A 14,695-nucleotide genomic window follows, 5' to 3' on the forward strand; every position below is an offset into this window, starting at 1 on the left:
TACTAGTACAATGTATAAAATAATACGATGATAAGTAATAAAACATTAAAAAAAGTGTTATTTATACTCCAGCACGATTACTATGTTAGAGAAGTTTACATTTAATTATTATAGCCCAGGCTATTTGCATTTAGACCTGGGCAAAATTGCTTCAGAAGCTTTCTAAGCAGTTTTCATTGCGGAATAACATATCCAAAATCTGACAAAATCGGGAACACCCCCCAAAAATGGATTTCAAAATTTATTAGGACTGACTGTGTCCTAATAAATGCAAAAAAAAACTAATTTACGCTTTGTAGAGAGATATAATGCTTTTATTTACAGTTAAAAATGTTTCAAATAAAAATAACTTTCAAAAATATACCACACAACCATTTTTTGTTATGAAATTTTGATATAAAAAATATTTTACAGAATTTTAAAATCAAGAAAACGATTATTTCAAAATCTGTTTCATGTTCTGTTCATTACAGAAGTCAACTTAGTCAAAGACAAACTTAAACATCTTCTTCACTGTCATCATATTCATTATTGGTAGTGGGGTGGTTGTTATCGCAACCACTGATTTGGCACTCGCCACAAGCAGTTGAACAGGACATTCCGTTACGCTTGCATTCACATCGTGAAATACCACATTTCGTCTTGCAGGAACAGCGGATCATGTTGAGTAGATAATCTGGAGCTATTCTTTACATACCAACCCCACTCTTCTGCATTGATCCTCTCTTCTGTAGACTTCCAGAGTCTTATTTGAAAGTATGTGCGAAAACTGTGGTACTTTGTGGACGAATCGGTAGGTGGCAAACGCTCGGGTGTAACAAATGATGTAGCTGCAGCTACCTTTTCAACTAACATTCGATGACGCAGTGCGTTTGTGAATTCCAATGTTTTGCAGCCATACAACAAAAGCATTGGCTTTTTTCCAGCAGCTTCAATATATGAGTGTTGGCAACAATCAGAACAAAATGTATTTGCAACTGAACGGAGTTCAGCCACTTTCATCAGTTTGTCGAATGCTGAGGTCTTCCCAATCGAAAAAATTCTGGATGTGGTATCACAGCCCGTGAAAACATGCACAAACAGGAGCAACTTACAGATGTCACTACCCAACAATGATTGAATGCTGGGAATATCATACACAGGATTGGGAGATGGTCCCCGTCTTATGTCACTGCGATAGTACAACTTGAAACCACTGTCCTTGGCATGGTACAGAAGCAGAATCAGCAAGTCGGTGTCTTCCCCTATAACTGTTGTATTTGCATTTTCTGATGATGAGACTGCAACACGAACGATGTCCACATCAGCATCCCCATCTGCATTGTGCACAGTACACCCATGCTTCTTCAACATCTCACCTATAAGGGAAATCAGTGCTTGCTTGTTGTTTTCATTAGCTAAGAAGTGTTCCTTCTTGCCGACAAACTGTATGCCCGGACTGAAGTTAACATTTCTACTTGTCTTGGTGCTGCTTCTTCTGTGGGCCTTGTCCTTGATCGTAGGAGAGCCGTCGTAGCCATAACAAAGTTTCATTGTTACGCCATGGAATACGATGTAGTAAAGATCCACCATCCAATACATACTGGTCTATACACTGAATTTCTTTAGCTCTTTCCTTGCGTAAATTGTCAGTGTATTTCAATATTGCATAAGCTAACTGAGACTTGTCGGCTTTCCTCAACATACTTCGTGATTCGAATAATGCAGGAGGGTACGCACAAAGTTCGTAATACATGACACCTTCAAGATTCATGTCACCGCCAGTGGCAACAGTCATCATTCTCTGAAAGAGGAGTGCAGGATCTACTTGTATATCGACATCGACAGGGCTCACAACGGCAGCAGCAGATCCAATGGTTTTCACTTTGTCTGACCTTTTGGCAGAATATGCGAATACTATTTTCCTATCATTTTGACGACGATATCCATACCAATGGAGTGCAATTCATCAACGTTAACTCCAGAATCAGCAGTTACCCCTGTCATAATGTTGCAGAGACCTGAGTCAGAATCGAATGGGGATATGGATTCCAATCGTTCGAGTACTTTCTTAATGTCATTACTGTCCCTCATTTGTCTCCTTTCCCTCATTTCTTTGTGTTGTTCACTACTTTCCAACAAAACTTTGGTGTATTCCTGCATTGCTAAGTTATAAGTGGAACACAGGGGCATAGAAAACAGCCGCGTAGCCCTCTGGATTTCTGTAAATCCACTTTCTCGTGTCAGTCCTCCTCTGCTTTTCAGCGAAAAATATTCGCTATAGAGCCGTGAATTAGTTTCTTTTTGCATTTAGTCCGCCAGTCCGCCATTTTGAAATCCATTTTTGGGGGTGTTCCCGGGGTCCGATTTTGTCGGATTTGTGATGTTATTCAGCAATGATTCCTGAGCTGGAAAATCTTTAGAACGTTTCTGAAGCAATTTTGCCCAGGTTAAAGGGAAAATTGCTTCAGTTTGCCTGGACTATTAGGGCAATGACTACGGTTAGCGATGGTATTCATTGTCCTAATGATTAAATGTAAACTTCTCTAACCAATCAAACTCCCAGTGCTACTCCGCTATAAGATGACTAAAATCATTATCATAGAAGAAAAGGAGAAGTTTTTATACTCAGATACAACTACCCAGTAGTAAGTGGAGTTGACAATTTCATTGTAACTCTTTTTATAGCAGCTGATACAAGGCTCGGACAACGAGCCCTATATTTTTTGGGTGACATGTGGGTTCAACTCGCAATACTCATACTACGCTGTCACACACCAGCCCGTTCCATTAAATTGACGATTAGTAAAACTATATGAAAATAAAATTTAAAAAAGAGAGAGAAATGTACACCAGTCAGAGGCGGATTTAACGGCGGGAGCACCGGGCGCGCGCCCTGGGCCCCGACTTCTGAAGGGCCCACGCAAAACCCCAACAAATTAGTTGAACATATTAATTCAACTAATAGTTAAACTAATATGTTCAACTATTAGTTCAAAACTTTGCGATTATTATTATGCTTTTATTAATTATATTATACATATATTATATTCAAATTTTATTGGAAATAAAACATTAATAGTACATAATATTTTTTATTTATTTAAAAAAATGGTTAACATGTATTTTTATTTTCTCTGTCTCTCTCTATGTTTTTTAAGGGGTCCAATATTTTCTTCTGCTCCCGGGGCCTCAACCGATCTTAATCCGCTCCTGACACCAGTTGTGCATTGATCAAGTAAAGAATTGCTAAATTTTCATGTACACTATATAGATTTATTTTATAATAAATTTTTAGAAAACAAGTTATCCACACTATAATCATTCAGTGTTATGCGTGAGGTAGACAACGCCCCCTTTCCGCTTCCAGTGAAGTGGAAGGGGGAAATGGAGCATCAAACAAGCGGTTTACAATGATGATTTATTTTGAGACCGAATCAATTCCATTCAAAAAAAGAACTCGAATAAAATTGTTTAGTATTAAACTGGGAATATCTTGTGAATGAGGATAAATTTCACAGGGAAAGTCAGCCATAAATTTCATCTGGGCGATTCCACTTAGAAAGCATTACACGAAGTTCACTTCCAAGAGGAGTGATATATATATATATATATATATATTGCAAGTATACCAATGCTAGGAGTATAGTAAAAAAATTTTGCTAGTAAATAAATTTGATGAATTTGAAGTGCTGGTCAAGACATCAAAGGCAGACATTGTTGGAATATCAGAGACATGATATCACACAGATATAAGCAGTGCAGAATCGGAATTTGGAGAGTACAATGTGTACAGAAAGGATGGAAAGGATAGGAAGGGAGGAGGGATTATGCTGTTTAGTTAAGTTTGCACATCCCCACGGACTGGAGAAGTGCAAATGTATCCCCAGTTCACAAAGGGAGATCTAAGAGTGACACGAGTAATTACAGACTAGTTAGTTTAACTTCTATTCCGGGAAAAATAATGGAGTCACTGGTTAAAGATGCATTGCAGGATCATCTAGACAAGGCTGCAGTAATAATTCAGACACATCATGGGTTTGTTAGGGGAAAGTCTTGTCTGACAAATTTGATTGGATACTATGATGTGGTTACAAAGGAGCTGGATGCAAAAAATAATTTTGATATCATATATTGCTGGATTTCAGGAAAGCTTTTGACATTGTCGCGCATGGAAGACTACTGTACAAATTGGAGCAGTATGGTATTAAGGGTAAGTTGCTACAATGGATAAAAGGATGGTTGAGTACGAGAAGACAGAGAATGGTAATCGATGGACGCTGCTCTTCGTGGACTAATGTTATTAGTAGAGTCCAAAAGAGTTTAGTGTTGGGCCCACTGTTGTTTTGTATATTTATCAATGATATTGATGAAGGAATATCAGGCTTAATGTCGAAGTTTGCAATGATACAAAGGTTGGCAGGGTTGTTAATGACAGTAATGGCAGTGTGCTACTGCAACAAGATATAGAAAAGTTGGGCAGATCGGCTGAGAAGTGGCAACTGAAGTTTCACATTAACAAATGCAAAGTACTGCATATGGGTAGAAGTAACTCCAGAGAAACGTACAACTGTTTGGTACTGCACTTATGGTGGTAGAAAATGAAAAAGACCTTGGAATAATTGTGCAGTCAGATATTAAATTTTCTGAGCAGTGCAGACAGGCTGTTAGAGCAGGTCATAGGGCGATGTCAATGATATATAGGAATTTTGCTAGTAGGGAAAAAGAGGTGATTATCCTTTTGCATAAGGCAATGGTCAGGCTACGCCTTGAGTACTACGTACAGGTCTGGGGGCCTCATTTTAGGAAGGATGTAGAGTTGCTTGAGCGAGTACAGAGAAGGGCAACAAGATTGTTGAGGGGAAAAGGGGTGGTCTTACCAAGAAAGGCTTAAGTTCTGCGAATTGCAGCGTCTGGAGACTAGCCACCTGCGAGGTGATCTGATTGAGGTGTATGAGGCCTCGAGCGGGTTGAGTAGGCTCAATTCTGATGGGATTCTTCCTGTTGCTCAGATTACAAACCTGAGGGGGCATAAATTTAAATTGAGGAAACTCAGTTATAGAATAGATGTGCTCAAATTTGCCTTTAGCCAGCGGGTAGTTGATTAGTGGAACAAATTTTCATCTGTCGTCGTGGAAGTTGACAGCTTGAATTTATTTAAGAAATTTTAAGTTCAAGGAGGAACTGGACAAACGTTTAGAGCAATGGATGTGTGAAATGTTTTTTTTTTTTTTTTTTTTGGCTGATGCTACATAAGCTTGCTTTTTTGCATCACATGCCTCTGCTGCTGCTGCTGCTGCTACTACTACGTCTACCCGTTTGTTTTTATACCAACAAAATTTAACATTTTCATTCTCCTCTTTACATTTAATTCCCCACTGTAAGACTTAAAAGTCTTTAGAGTTTAGCTTACCGATTACTACTGCAGCAACTTTTTTCAAAATTTATTCACTGGCCATTTATTTACTATCAGGCCATAACGCCATTATTTGTGATGATTGCGGAAAACTAACATCGATGATAAAACAAAATGTAATTTGCAACTTGCTCCATTTAAAAGTTATGAAATCATGGGTGGTTCCAGACCAGGGGCGGATTACACGCTAGCACGATTAATTCATTTACACTGTGCAAGTTACCTTAAAATACCTTAGAATGTGTAATTCTCTCTCTCTCTCTCTCTCTCTCTCTCTCTCTCTCTCTATTACTTATTTTAGTACCATCGGAAAAATATTTGTGTTTTTGAAACCCCCTCCACTTTCCGTCCAGAAAGTACATTCGTTTGAACTCTGAATATTTTTAACAGTTCTGTACGAACTGTTTTTGCAAAGTCATATAACCATGACACTTCTTGCTTAGTGAAACCCAGCAGGGATATTCATTTTGTAAAATGCACGACGAACAATACAAACGTTGGTCAACTCACATTAGAAACAGGTCGACAACAGGATGTTGACATAGTAGTTTGCAGTACAGCGAGAAGGTGGGTGCTGTATAATGTCTCTGAAAAGGTAACACTTCCTGTGAATGTCGTGTCCACCGTGATTTACGGCACATTTAGTCCACAAACAATCAGTTGGGAGATGTCAAGGAAACACGTTCCGTATGTATCTAAGAAGGCGGAGGCTCACGACGGATGATACATAATCAAAAGAACGTGAGAATCACAAGATATTACGACAAGTGATTCCTAAGTGGAATTCGTAACGGGAAGTGAGACAGCAGATTAGATATCACCGTGGTTGGTATGTGACTCATGGGTGTCAAAGTGCGTGTACGGTAGAGTTTCGCCATTTGATACGTTTTTCGCCTGTATGTTCCCATAGGTCCACATCGGCATCTTACTTAACTTGGCTTATTACAGCAACCAAAAGGACATACAGAAAATGGGATTTTATGCTTTAAAATGAACTCATACCTAACAGCTAAATAGTGCAGATACTTGAAATAATAAATCTCGCTTATCAAACAAAATAATTAAATTAAAAAAATAAAATTAATTAATTGAAATCTGTTTTTAAAACAAATTCGCTGAAATAAGCAAAAAAGTAATAAGCAAATTATTCTTCTTCCAGTCACATAGTTCCCTGAGGAGCTGTTATGGCCACCAAAAAATTCCTCCAACTGTACCGATCATGTGCTATACGAGCGGCATTGCAAAATGTCACGCACAAAATTTCACCGAGCCCATTCTTCCGCCTAGTTGCAAGTCTTCCTTTAACAGCAGTTTTTTGAAGTTGGTTTTGTTATGGTCTCTGTGACATCAGATAATGTGGTGGTATGCCATTGCCTACCACATGGCCGATTTTGAAAGGAGCTGGCTTTAATCATAGGAAGAGTCATCATGCACCTCACAAGATGCTCTTGAAGAGGAAAGGTGACTAAGCAGAGCCCCGCTTAGTGTAGAAGGCTGATAACAACTGATTTTCGCCTGGTTTCCAGAGGTCGTCTATGTATATAAACGAAAGGGGCTCACATCTGGTGAGTATGGGCTTGGCACACCCAGGGTCCTAAGCTGGATATCACCATTCTTCTCTTTCTGGATAAATCGGGAATTTTTTTGCTGGTGCAACAAAAGCCTCAGGCTTCCTTGCACCCTATAGCTAATAATAATAATAATAAAAGTAGTTATTATATCTTCAATAAACAAATGCTAAATAGCAAATCAGTTGCGAAGATCACGAAGTCAAAAGCACAAACACTAAATGTTTAGAAGAAGAGAATACAGCAGATAGTTGTGATCAGAGATCACGCACAGCATGTTTAGTATAATTTATTCCATTCCTAACGTTTCATGTTATGTTTGCATTTCTGTATGTATGTAACTTTCTTGCTGAGGAAGGGGTTCGTCACCCTGAAAGCTACTTGTCGTATTAAAACTTATTAAATTTATTTTAGTTACTGCAGCTGTTGATATGCTTTTGGAAAGTGAAGACATTGTTCGTATGGATTGGCCTGCCCGTTCCCACCAATCTAAATCCCATCGAACACATATGGAACGCTCTGGGGAGACGCCTAGCGGCACGTCCACACCCACCAGAAAACGCTCACCAGCTGAAGATGGTGCTGACAGAGGAATGGACGATGTTACTGCAAGAACTTATTAACAACATTGTTCTAAGTATGAACAGGAGGTGCAAAGCCTGCATGGACATTAAGGGTGGCGATATCTCCTACTGAGGACCACCTCATCCTTTTGTTCCATCTTTGGCAGTGATGCATCTGTATCATGGCAGCCAGTGCTACGTTGCCATTTTTGAATAAAGTCCCTCTGTACCGTTTTTTTTCTGTTGTTTCCTTCATTTCTGTACCTCACGAGGTTCTTTTGGTATGCTTTTCCCATATCCAGGCCACTCCTATGAGAAACTACAGGTGAAAACCTGGCTGGTCCTTAAATTTTGCACACCAGTGTAGTAATAATAATAATAAAATACACCCCAGCGACTCATATCTGGTGAATATGGGCTTGGCACACTCAGGGTCCTGAGCTGGATATCATTATTCTTCTCTTTCTTGGTGATTCCCCTTTCTCTCTCTCTCTCTCTCTCTCTCTCTCTCAGGGAAATATCCATTTTGCCTGGTGCGGCATAAGTCTCAAGCTTCCCTGCACCATATAGCTAATAATAATAATGATAATAAAAACTGGCGATCTTTAATTCCGTTTTTTCTTCACTAATGGACCGAGGGAACCAAAAGAGTTCCCAACTTCGTCGTAACCATGTTATTGCAGCTGATAGACCAGCACAACGCATAGCAATTGGCTGTGCTTTTTCCTTCCTTCCTTCCTTCTCTCTCTCTCTCTCTCTCTCTCTCTTTTTTTTTTTTTATATATATATATAGAAGACGCCACACCCCATCGCACTGCAGTATCTATGGAACAACCTCGTAATATGCATGTACGCTCCCAGGTACGTTACTCCAGACCCGTAGAAAAAAAGTAAATTTCCTGTTTATACTTCTGGATAGCAACATAGTGTTGCAAGAGTTTAAAACACTTGGAATACAATAATAGTACCATATTTAGCAGTCATCAAACTCAAACACGTGTACCACTGTATCCTCGAGTTTAATCGCTGAGTACGTTGTCCATAGCCAGACAACGACGAGTCAAAGAATAGCGAGATATCAAATGCATGGAATTGACTCTGCAAACTAAAGAAGAACGTTGTACTGTTTAAGGCCAAGAGGCGCCTTTACAGAAAAATTGAAAATTGCATAAAAGTTCCCTAACTTCGGAAAACTGAGACTTTTAAATTCCAGGGACAATGTTTTTCAAGGATGCAACAGCCTTCTATCACAGGACTGTTGCAGACCTATGATACAGAGCGTTGCCTTGTTGAACGATACCTTAGGGTCTATGGTATCTTTCAACAAAGAAGACAGTCATCATAGTTAGATTCACACGATTAGAAACAATTGACTTATATGAGCCTTCAATGATACGATGATCCATAGACAGCAGCAGGCCCAGAATCCTCCTAGTACCCAACGATTGGAGGTGTTCCTAATGTAAAGCCATTTCGTGTCTAACAAATATTATCTGATTTCATATCTGGTGCTGTTCGTCACCCTTTCAAGAATTTCTTTTTGTCTTCTGATTGCTGTTTAATAATTATCGTGACTATCACACATAGATTGATAACTTTATTTATTTATTTATTTTACTTAAATCACTGTATGTAGTGCACTGTTTTCTTTAGCAGTAATATCGATGAATCACTAAAATGATTACCACATTCCCTATATCAGTAACACTGCAGATGCACTGACTCGTTTAAACAATGACAACACCCTTTGGGGCTTGCAAAATATTTCATTAAAATGCACGTGCTTATTGCGGAATATGCATTTCTCAGCATTCTGCAACCAAAGCTGGTGTACTTGTATACTGTACATGATCATAGATGACAACATGTATTTCAGTGGATTGCGTTTGTTCTGTTATTATTACTTTTATTTATTAATTATTATTATTATTATTATTATCAGTTTATTTCTCTTTCGAGACACCCATTAACAACATGTGGCTAGATGGCGTGGTTACATTTTTCCAATATTTACAAGCATATTTACATAAACTTATTTACAAAATTTGAAAATCAAAAACACAGAGCATGTGATTATTAAATCAATTATTAAGTAGTTATTAATTAGTTACGAAATAATTGATAAAAAGTAAATATTATTATATTAATTATTAAATTAGTATTTTTATTATATTTGTACCTGCCGGTACACATTGCCAAAGATTTCTTTCCTGTACATAGTTTCTCTGGACCTACGTTTAAATTATTAAAAAACTTAACAGTATTTTCTGGGAAGAATATCCCCAGCTTCAATCTCACAGAACCAACTTTTCCTTCAACTTACGTTTTCTGGAACAACCTCCCTTCATAAGTATTTCCTGAAAATTACAATCTACAGAAATTTTCGCTTATACTGTCTTTTTGTAAGTGAATTTTGTGAAAGTATAAGAAATATCATTATTATTTTTTATGAGAACCCCAAGCACGAGAAGTATTAGAACCTATAGTACTTAGTACCGTGCTTGGGTTGGAGGTTAAGAAGATGAAAGAAGATATTTGTTGACATTGGACTTCAATTTCTGTAGATTGTAATTTTCAGGAAATCCTTATGAAGGAAGGTTGTTTCAGAAACCGGAAGTTGAAGGAATAAACGAGGAAAAAGAAAAGTTGGTTCGGTGAATTTGAAGTTAGATAGTAAAAGAATGTTGACTGGTTGCAGCACGTGTTCGGAGTGGTTTGGAAGAAAGGGCGAGAATTATAGAAGCCAATTGAGAAGAACAGTGTCCATGGAAGTATCTAAAGAAAAGGCATGGAGCAGAAACATAGCGTCTATGAGACAGAGTAGAAAGACTATTAGAGATGAGTCATTAATTAACCTAACTGCCCTCATTTGAATGGAATCTACAAGCTTGAGAGAGGTTTTGGGGGTATTGCCCCAGGATGCGGGAGCAATATTTCATGGTAGTGCGGATTTGCGATTTGTACAGAGTGAACAGCTATTCATTCAGTACAAAGTTTCATTTACGCCGAAAGCGAAAGGAAAAACCAGTATTTTAGAAGCAGAGGAAGCAATATTTATGATGTGCTTATGCCAAGAGAGATTAGAAGTCAAGGTAATCCCCAATAGAGAGTTTTAGAAGGATTAAAATCAACTAAATTATCATTTAAGCAATTGGTAGTGGATATTCAAGAAGTTGAAGCTGTTTGTGCAGGGCAAGTTTTCTTAAACTGGAAAGTGGAATGCAATGTGCTATCATCAGCAAAACTATGGATAGGATTTCCGGTCAATGGAAGAAGGTCATTAATATACAAGAGGAAAAGAGTGGGAGAAAGAATTGAACCTTGGGGAACACCAGCTTTAGTCGAGAAGTTAGAAGCAGAGAGCCGTCGACCATCAACCACAGTGAGAAAAGTGGACATGCATTTAAAAAAACTGTTCACAAACCATAAGATGAAAGCTTATTTAGAAGAAATTTACGCCAAACACGATCAAAAGCCTTTGAAGTGTCAAACGTTTCCATCAAATTTGTCCACAGATGGGTAACGCAAGCCAGTATATCGCCAGTGGATCGATACTGACGGAATCCATACGGTCGATCATTGATCAGATGGAAGGTTTCTAGACAGTTTAGGAGTTGGCGGTTAAGTGATTTATCTTCTCCTTTACTTCAGAAAGAGCAGAAGTCAGTGCAAGGGACGATAATTAGGTGGGAGGGATTTGTCACCCTTTTTAGGAACTAGCCAGATATGAGAAAATTTCCAAACAGAAAGAAAAACACCTGTGGAATAAGAAAGAGAAAAAAGGCGACATACAACAGGAGTAAGCTGAGAAGCGCAGGTTTTGAGAATAAGTGGAGAAATACTATCAGGAACTGGAGCTTTGGAGGCATTGAATGGAATATATTGGGAATGGTACGAAGTGGTCTACCAAGGTCATCAATACATGAGTTAGAAGAAAAGTACGATGCTAGCAGGTTAGCTTTTCTTTGGCTGAAGTGACAAGAGACCAGAATGCTCGGCTACCATTTGGTCAAGAAGCAAGTTTTATACCCTTAGTCTGTTCGAAATCTAGTTTGGACTGATTAATAACTGCTTTACAATTGTTGCGAGCTTTCGTGTAAGCAGAAAATGAAACTGAAGATTTGGAAACAAGCCAATTACGATATTATTATTATTATTATTATTATTATTATTAATAGCCATATGGTGCAAGGAAGCCTGAGGCTTATGCTGCACCAGGTAAAAAAAAAGTTCCCGAGTTACCCTGAGAGAGAGAGAGAGAGAGAGAGAGAGAGAGAGAGAGAGAGAGAGAGAGAGAGAGAGAGAGAGAGAGAGAGAGAGAGAGTCAAAAGTAGAAGGGAATCACCAAGAAAGAGAAGAATGATGAAATCCAGCTCAGGATCCTGGGTGTGCCAAGCCCATACTCACCATGCAACATTCTTCTCTTGAACAGACGCAGCGCATTTATTGGAAAACCAAGGTTTGGATAAAAGACGAGATTTTAAGGTGGTGTGTGGAATAAAGGATTTCATCCCTACAAGAATAATTTCACTGACATCAAAAGATATGAAACCCTAATTTATCCAAGGGAAAGAAGAAATTAAAAATCGTAGATCATCCCATTTCCCAAACAACACGAGGTTGAGAATGGCCACAAGAGAAAGGCTCCATTGGAGAAAAGACCATCACCAAGTTGTGATCTGAAATGCCTAGAGGACCACTCACCTCGACTGTGTACTTAGAAGGGTTATTTGTGAGAAAAAGATCAAGCGTGTTGTCTGCGTGGTCAGGATTCTCTAGTATTCTGGTAGGTAAATGAACAATCTGTGCGAGGTCATTAGTAATTGCAAAAGCGTCAGCATCTCGACCAGCTGGGTCTGTGTGACTAGAAGTCAGCTGGAGTTGTGAATATTAAAACCACCAAGGAAAATTATCTCACAATTAGGAAAGTTGGAATGGAAAAAGTCAAGTTTCAAAGAGAGGAAGTCAAAGATTTCCAAATTATTAGTGCAGTTAGGAGACCGATAGAGGCCATAGATAAATTTTACAGAATGTGGCAGAGAGATTTTAACCAGAGAAGATTGAAAATCTGAGATTCCAGACCACTAAATCTCTGACAGGGAATATCAGAGCAGACATATGCACAAGTACCATCTTTGAAGCGAAAGGAAGTACAGCGAATAATTCGGACAAGCCACCGTAGCCTAGTGGTCAGGCGCGCAGGTGCATAAGTACACGTGCCTTGAGTGACCGGGGTTCAAGCCCGTGACTGCTGAATATGGTGCTGTTTCTTGTATTCGGTCTATATTGTTAACTCCTCTGACTGTTTGGTCGTCCCGGAGTATAAACAGAAAATTTATTTAAATGAGATGAGCAGTGGCTGATTCAACCAATAGTTGTGATTCTGCCAGAAAAAGTACGTGAGTTTGATCAGACTGTAAGTGGAAATGGACATCATTGAAATTGGAAATGAGACCACGTATATTTGTGAAATAAACGAGGAAGTGTTTACAGAGAACAGGCATCAGTGAGATCATCTTGTGGTGCAGTGTTTTCGCAGTCGATGAAAACCGAGGCTACGTGTGCATCAAAAGGACGGCTTTTGATGCATACGTAAAAGGACGGCTTTGCTTGAATTTCTTATTTACAGCCAGTAACTATGGGTGTTAAAGAGCTTTCACATGATACATATTCCTTCGCTGCCTTGTGACAGCTAGTAATGGTGACAGGGATCGTAGTGTACTTTATGGAGATATGATTTGAGTGCGAGATTACTTGAGCGACTTATTTCAGATCTGCATGGCTGATTCCCATGCGTTACGTATTGCAGCGGACGTGGTATTTTTGAACTGAAGGACACCTATTTTGGCTTGGCGTCCTTTGTGTGTTATGCTGAATGGATTAACGGCTAAGCGTTCATTTTTTGACTGACGATACATGGAATCACTGGGCGACTCCGGTTGTAAAAGTCTGCTCCCACTCGCAAGAGGAAAAACACAGGATGTTAGAACTAAAGCACTAAATACGAATATTTCTCACAGTAGCAATACACTGGAATTCGCGTTACAAAGCAGTTTTTATAAGATAAACTCATGCCCGTGATATAACAAAAATACTTTCACAATGTAATAACGAGAGACGTTATATTGCGCGGCTCTTAGTAGTTGTATGAGTAACAGCGCTTAGCGCTTATGGTACCGGTAATGGTATCAAGCTTTGCTCAGCTACAATTCACAAGATTAAATCGAAAAAAACGACCAGGCCGACATATTTTTTCATTACCTTAATCTTATGTTATCGAATTCAAAGTCTTTGCAATCATGACGAACAGTGATATACTCGTGTTTCCAATTCTTCCAAAACATCCAGAACGATAAAAAAAAAAAATAAATAAATAAAATAAGATGGCAGTCACCACATACTACACTCTTTTGTAAAATGACTTTTCTCTTTCGTGTAGCCGAGTATTGAACACGAAGAGATATTATGAATGATCGTTACCCGGTGTTTGAGATTCTGTGTGCTTGAAATATATGCATAGTACAATTTTTTTTTTTTTTTTTTGCTCTCATGGGGTGAGAAATCTTACAATCCTATTTCTATCTGGAGACTAGGCACCTTTGAGGTGATCTGCCTTGAATGGTTGGAGCAGGCCTTGAATGGTTGGAGCAGGCCCAATGCTGATAGGATACTTCCACTTGCTCAGATTAAGAACCTGAGGGGGCATAGATTCAAATTGAGGAAAGACAGCTGTAGAATAGATGTGCGAAAGTTTGCCTTTAGCCAGCGAGTGGTTGATTGCTGGAACAAACTTCCATCTGTTGTTGTGGAAGTTGATAAGTTTAAGGATGAACTAGACAAACATTTGGAGTGAAATGGGAAGGTTTTTTTTTTTTTTTGGCTGATGCTCTATAAGCTTGCTTTCTTGCATCATGTTCCTCAACTAATGCTAATGCTAATATTCTCGTTCAGTTATTTTTAAAAATAACGTACACTTTGAGTATGGAGAAGTCTTTCCGTATGCAGTTTGTTATGGCTGAGAGATTTATTTTGATAAAAATGATTTCTTATTTTTAAAATGAACCTCTCATTTTTATTATGGTGAATAAATTATTCAAATATAATTAGCCCCAGTTGGTTCGGATCATTGATATCCCGTTGTAGTTTATTTCAAAGTTATGACATTGAAA

At 38.6% G+C, this 14,695-nt stretch overlaps 1 protein-coding gene across 2 annotated transcripts in view; it reads left to right on the forward strand.

Moving 5' to 3' along the window:
- LOC150091247 (uncharacterized) overlaps positions 1-14,695 on the forward strand; it is an 83,174-nt gene that overhangs the window by 14,265 nt on the left and 54,214 nt on the right. The window contains exon 1 of one of the 2 annotated variants that reach the window (XM_090374907.1): positions 3,167-3,217. The exons of the other annotated variant lie outside the window; for it this stretch is intronic. The gene's annotated coding sequence lies outside the window, so the exon portion shown is untranslated. Of the gene's footprint in view, positions 1-3,166; positions 3,218-14,695 lie in introns of those variants that run through there. 2 annotated transcript variants of the gene reach the window in all.

This window comes from Mastigoproctus giganteus, chromosome 1 (genome assembly GCF_048544385.1).
Source record: "Mastigoproctus giganteus isolate SK-2022 chromosome 1, ASM4854438v1, whole genome shotgun sequence".
Taxonomy (NCBI): Eukaryota; Metazoa; Arthropoda; class Arachnida; order Uropygi; family Thelyphonidae; genus Mastigoproctus; species Mastigoproctus giganteus.